Here is a 7,439-nt window from a genome sequence, read left to right on the forward strand (position 1 = left end):
AACTCAAGGCATGGGGTGTGCAGGAACTAGACCAGAAGGGCCATAAACAGGAGGCAAGAAAGGAGTGTCAAAAGGGAGCTGAGTGGGTGCCAAGAACAACTTTGCCTCCCCCATGTTTCCAGTGAGGCAAAAATCCCAAGAGTTTCCAAAATGTATCTAGCAAAAATCTGTTATGCAACTTATTTCTGAGAGTCTTGGCGAACACTTATCCAGAAACACTTATCTTACCCCAGATAATGAGTAACACATACCAAGACTCCCAAACTAAGTCCACTTATTATAATGTACCACATAGTGGGCTTTTTTATTTAAGATTTGTTAAATGAATGAATGTATGAATGATTAGTTTCTCTTTCATTGTCTCTTTTGTCTTTGATTAAAGGACATTCTTCTTTAAAATGCTGCCAACATAACCAATATTTTTTTAGGCTGCTAAAAATATTTTTAAATCTTCTCAACATTTCAGCAAAAGGTGTTCAGATATTCTATTGTTTGATCATTGCAACTACTGAGAATAAAACCTTTTTGGGGCTGGGGAAATAATACATAAGCAAGGAAGCAGAGTCTCAGAATTTTTATTGGAAACATTGCTGGAAAACTATAACAAAATTGATGTTTTTAATTTTGAAAAGTCAGTTTCCAAACATAACTAATCACTTCCAACAGGAAGGAAGAGCTGGATGTAAAAGTAAATAAAATAATGATATTTGGGAATTGGGCAAGTCCTAAAGAAGCTTGTTAATTGCCCTATAAGCCATATCCTTTCTCTATCCAATTGTAATGGAAAATGGGTAGTATGGTCAATTCAAACTTGGACTTCATAACTGTCATTTTAGGGCCGGCCCGGTGGCGCACTGGAGAGTGTGCCGCTTGGGAGCACAGCGGCACTCCCGCAGAGGGTTCGGATCCCATGTGGAGACCGGTTCCCACTCACTGGCTGAGCGCGGTGCGGGCGCAACACCAAGGGTTGCGATCCCGTTACCGGTCAGTAAAAAAGACAAAAAGGAAAAAGATAAATAAATAAATAATTGTCATTTTATAGGAAAATGCCATCTCGGAGTTATGTATACATTTTTATTTATAGCACTTAATTTTGTTTGCAATAAACAGTCAATTCCACGATTTATAAAAATTCTTAAATGTCACAAAATAAAGGGGATGTAAATAAATAAATAATTGTCATTTTATAGGAAAATGCCATCTCGGAGTTATGTATACATTTTTATTTATAACACTTAATTTTGTCTGCAATAAACAGTCAATTCCACGATTTATAAAAATTCTTAAATGTCACAAAATAAAGGGGATATAATAATGACAGTGTGTGAAAGGTACTAAAGCAGCTGTTTGGGTTTTTTAATCCCCCGGCCCTAGATCTCAAGAGAGCAAGCAACCACCTGCTAAAAGTAAGTTTGATACAAAGTAAAGCACACCACACCTCAGCCAGTGAAGTGCATATTGACCCCAGGAAAGTAAGCAACAATCCCCCCTTCTGCTGGGATCCAGCTTTTATAGTTTCACTATCTAAAGAATATTCAATTAAGAGAATGGCGCCCAGTTATTTAACATAGTCTTGCACATACTCAGTTGACCTCTTTTGAGAGCATATTCATTAGTCAAGTCCTATCACATGCACCAGACATATTCAAGAATATTCTGTGCTCTTTAGCACCTCTAGAGGAAGGTCATTCAAAGGATCAACTCCCTTCCACTGAGCATGCTCAGCTATTAGGGTTATAGAACCCTTCTCTGCTGAGTATGCCCAGCCACTGGATTTGCATAAGCCAGCACCTTGTGGTGGCATTTTCCCCATGTGGGTGCCAAAAATAGGTCTAACTAGCAACAATAATTTTCCTCTAGGGGAGGGCCTAGAAGAGGGGCCCGAGACCTTGGAGAATGGCTTGAAACCCAGAAGTGTGTCCTGTAACTCAAGCCCATAGAAACTGAGCACCTCCTATCTCAATAGGACCAATAAATCTCAAAAACTGAAAAGAGAAAAGCCAGTTGCTTTCCATCCTATTGTATTGATTTTTGTCAATCATAGTCACCTACAAAGCCATTTTGTTTAGTAATTACTTTGATTCTCTACTTTCTCTGACCTACTGGGGCTCTTTCCCAATTCTCCTGATTTCTAAGAATTAGCAAGGACTCATATCAGAGGATGTGTTTGGCTGCTGGAAACTATGCTCACCACCAGTAAAGGTCCCAACTTTGTCCCCCATGATAGCCCCAAAATGTTCTTCAATGTCCAGTCAAGCATACTGGAAAATATCTAACCTATTTACCCAACAAGTAAGAATTTATGACAAGAATGTTTAACCATCTCATTCAGATGATCATTACGGGGAGGGGGAGTATATAAAAGTTTCTTGAGAAATTGCAAATACTTTGTTTTTCTTGCTATATATTTTAATATTTAAGGTACCAATTGAGAATTCTGGAAACAGACTGTTTTCAATCTTTCTGTCAATTTTTAAATTCCTTCTTGCCTTCAGTTTCCTGTATGTCTCAGAGCATATCTGTATAAGAGCTTTGCAATCTCTCTCTGAGAGGTAGTCTGAAAATATAGCTTACTGTATTGTGTTATTACATAATTACACAGATGTAGATAACATATTTTTACATAAAGTGTTTATATAATTATCTTGGTTGCCATGCTGCTTGCTGATGAATGGTAAAAAGTATTTCAAGGTAACAGAAACCTTGTTCAAGTAGAAATGCCAGCTATTTTGTGCTGGCCCTCCAATTCAAAACACAAATAATATTCTACCAAGGAAAAAACCTCTGTGCCCTAAGAAGGAAGCTGGTCGGTACTTATTGAAAAAACTGTAGAAAAGTCTAAAGAAAAATGCACTTAACAATAACAATAACAAAAATAAATTTACTATGTACAGAAGAGTTTATTTCTAATCATAGCACTAAAAACCTGAAACTAGCAGCAATTTTTATCTCGATGTAACACATCATAAAGCGTGATGTATCCAATTGTCTATTCTCAACTTAAACAGGATACTTACAAGTAAAGACAAATGCCTGGGTTTTTTTTTTTTTCTTACTTACCACAAATTTTATATGTTGGCCCTTCCTTTTCTAAAATTGTTCTGTTCTGACCAATATTGGCAGCCATTGTTTCTCTAATGCTGTGTTTAGAGGCATGTTGGATTTTTGCTGCTCTTGCAATTTCCATCTTTAGGTGGGTGTTTCAAACCATGCTGACAACTAGTATCTAAACATCTCTTTTAGCCACACAGTTGGCTAACATAATGTCTTATAGTTAAGGTGGTAATTTTTATGCAGTGCCTCAGAGGACTGTGTGATGAATGAATGTATGTGTTCAAAACATACAGCATAAGCACAAATGACCATAAGTGCAAGAGTACCCTGAAGTTTTAAGGTTTGAGTTAAAAGTAGGCAAGTTTTAAATAATGTGGTGAGCAGAACAACAATCTAGAAAGCAACAGAAGCCCCTCCCAGCCAGGATCCATATAGGGTACTTGCAGATCTCTATGTAAAAAAAGGAACATAATGTGGGATGTGCAAACTAAACCAGTGGGTCAGAGCAGTAGGTACATTATGTATCACAGTCAAATTGTCTCACTGAGAAATATTACATCAACCATCCATCCCAGAAGATAAATGTGAACATTTTCTCTGAAAACATTTTTTTCTGCAAAAATTAAACATAGTCCTACCTCACTTTATTAAATCACCAAGATGATGTATACTTGCAACAGAGAAGTTCAGCACCTCACAGCATTGCCTTAACTGAGTTATGCTTTAATGATGCCTTAAGCTTCTATGAAATGCTGTAAGAAACAGTCAAAAGACATTTGTCTTTGCATGTGCTGTTTAAAAAATAGTTGGGTAGGTTACCGAACCTATCACTCAATGTCTCCTATAAAGAAAAGCCCCTCAGGCAAAATGTATTCTAGAATATGCTGCCAGGAAAAACTTCATTTTTTCTAAGACCTATGCTTCTTACTTTTAAATAAGAAGAAACTGTAGCTTATTGTATTTCCCCTTTTGCACTGACTGCCAGGAATCTCACAAGTAAGTATGAAGCTCAATATGGCAATAATTTAACTCATATGGCACCATTCTGCATTCTCCATTTTTCAGTAGTTCTGATTTTTTCTGTTTTATTACCTTTTTGTTAACATTGTAAAAGCTACTTCAAATTCTTTTGAGGAAATGATTATCAGTAAATTTTCTGGTTATCACTAAATATTGTAAAACTACCTCAAATTATTTTGGGGAAAGGAATGGAATCAATAAATTCAATTATGCAGAGAATGATTATATGGCGACATCTCTCTGAAACACAGTTAATAATCAAAAAAATCAAATAAAATGACTCTACACAGATCATTTTGGGGAAAGGAATGGAATCAATAAATTCAATTATGCAGAGAATGATTATATGGTGACATCTCTCTGAAACACAGTTAATAATCAAAAAAATCAAATAAAATGACTCTACACAGATCAAGTCTAGTTACAAAAGCTTTACACCAAAGGTCACACATGTTGCACCAGGGGAATAACTCTGTCTTCACTTAAAGCTTATTTTAACTTTATTTAGACACAATCCTAACAAATTTTTGTGTTTTGTAGGGTACAAAAATATGAAGCAGGAGTAAGAAACTGCTAGAAGTAGTCACACTGTAAGCAAAAGTAATCTTCAATTGACAGTAAGGGAGGAGGATAAACAACTATAAAATGCAACCCAAAGAGGTCAGACCAAAGCCATTTCACATAGAGCAGACATTCTCAGGGTGTGGGCCTGAAGCACTTACATCACAATCACCTGGGGATTTGTTAAAAAAAAAAAAAAGTAAGGCTCTGAGCTGCAGAATCTTTGGGGATGTAGCCCAGGAAGGTCCATTTTTCATAAGCTTATTAGGTGATTGTTATATAAAGGACAATTTGAGAGTCACAGGTGTAGACACCAACAACTCTAAATAACTCAGTAGGCCTCTAGGGCCCAACCATACACCAAACCCAGAAACATTAAAGTCTATTTCAGAATCTTCCTCTTCCAGAAGGTGGAAATGTATGTGTTAAATTTTAGAAAGGCTATTCATTAAAATTGTTAGTATGCAAACTTTTTAGTGTTTTATCTTCTTATGCAGCAGGACAATTATCAGCACATCCAGATAACTGAAGAATTGTGGCTATTGAGAACTGTGAAGGGTCTGAGATTTTGCCCTACATGCAAGCTAATACATTACCTGCCGCTGTTTCATAGACACTAGTACACCTGAGACTCCTGGGCCGGAGACAAAGGACTTTATCACTTATGGGACAGCAAGAAGTGTGAGCTTCATATTTGTCAGTTTCCACCCCATATCCCTCAAGGGCCATGCAAAGGGCCCAGGTAAGTTTGTGTCACAGTTGAGGAAACCCAAGCATAGGAATGTGCAGTCTTCTATAATGACAATAGGCAAACCAACCTAAAATTTGCTCTGGAGGGAGGCATTATCTTTATTTTACTGGACAGTAAACAAATCTGTCTCTGCTCCAGAGGGAAATACTATATCTTTTCTCAGAGAAATAGAGTTGTCCCCCCTTACCCACAGGGTCTATGTTCCAAGATCCCCAGTGAATGCCTGAAACCATGGATAGTACTGAACTCTATTACCATCAGTCAGAACACTCTTCTGTTCATGTCTTCTACCCACAAATTTAGTGCCTTTTTCCTCTCAACTAAGCACTTATCATGTATTATGGCCATAATTTTTTGTGTGTGTGACCAGTCAGGGGATCGTAACCCTAGGCTTGGTGCCGTCCGCACCGCACTCAGCCAGTGAGCACACTGGACATCCCTATATAGGATCCGAACCCGCGGCCTTGGAGCTACCAGCACCACTGCGCTCCCAGCGCCGCACTCTCCTGAGTGAGCCACGGGGTCAGCCCTATGGCCATAATTTTTTCAGTTCAAGGTGTGACAGCAAAACTAGCATGAATTTCTTTTTTCTTCTTCACAATTTCATGAATAGAAGATTCATTCTCACTGTGGATCTTAGAAACCTCAGGATGCAATTTTTTTTCTTTCCTCATTAAGTGGAGAACTTTTACCTTTTCACTTAAAGGACACAATTTATGGCTTCTCTTTGGCATATCCATATCGTCAGCATCCCTAACACTTTGGGGCCTTTATGAAGTAAAATAAGGGTGACTTGCACACAAGCACTGCAACACCATGACAGTCAATCTGAGAACCGAGAAGGCTACTGAGTGACCATCAGACGGGACCATCAACGGCATGGAGAGGTCCACCAAAGGGATGATTCATGTCCAGGGCAGGACGCAGCAGGACAGTGAGTGACTTCATGATGCTACTCAGAGCAGTGGTGCAATTCAAAACTAATGAATTGTTTATTTCTGGAATTTTCCATATAATATTTTCAAAGTGTGGTTGAATGTAACTGCTGTGGAAATCGAAAATAAGGGGATTCTGGAGTCTGGAATAAAGACCATCAGCGCCTCTGCTTAGAAGATGTGCAAAAACAGGAGATCCATGGAGAGATATCTCCCAACAGGGACCTCTCTGGTCTCTGGAGTGTTATGTGTTTCTTTTTTAAAGTTCAAGTGTTTGTTGTCAGTTGGATAAGAAAATGTTTTATTTTGCTTCCACCCCACTGGTTGCTCCTTCTCAATTTTCATTGGCGATCCCTCCTCTTCTCCCAACCTCTGAAAGATGGAATGCTCCAGGGCTTAGAACTGCTTGTTCTCTTCAATGCCTGCAATCGCCCTCTCAGTGATCTCACCCAATCTCATACTTAAATAGCATCTATACTGTCAACAACGGCCGTACATGTATCTCCATCCCAAAATGTCCTCTGAACTCCAAACCTATGTATCTGACCACCTGCTTGGATTTCCACTTGGATGTCTAATACATATCTTGAACTATAGATCCATATTCTACTTGTGGTCTTCTTCCGTTTAGTTGACTGGAAACTCTTTCCCTCTTTTGGGAAAATAGAATAATTTAATCAGGCCCCCTCACTTTGGAGCAGGTTGGTGGTGGTGAAGCATCCTTTGTGGTCAGGTTGTGTGTGGGTAGAGTTAGTGCACCTGCATGGCGCCACCACCTTGGCTGGCGTTTACTGCCTCGGGCGGCCGCCACATGTGCAGCCATGCTTTCGAACCTATAGCTCCAAGGACCTTTTTGCCAGTTACCTAGCTCATAGACCTGTGTGTGAGGGGTCTGGGGACCCAGCCTGGCATGTGTGGGATCTGGTGACCCAGCCTGGCATATGAAGAGTTTGTGACTCAGTCTCTGAATGGGCTTGAGGAGTCTATGAGCTCCAGACCCAGCCCTAGCTCAACAACTGGCTCAGTCGGTGCAGGATTACTGGCAGGTAAAAGAGCCTGACAACTGGCATAGTCTCGTAGCTTGACAATTGGCTACATCGGCAGGATTCCAACATTAG

Source organism: Galeopterus variegatus, unplaced genomic scaffold, assembly GCF_000696425.1.
Source record: "Galeopterus variegatus unplaced genomic scaffold, G_variegatus-3.0.2 Scaffold428, whole genome shotgun sequence".
NCBI classification, from domain to species: Eukaryota; Metazoa; Chordata; class Mammalia; order Dermoptera; family Cynocephalidae; genus Galeopterus; species Galeopterus variegatus.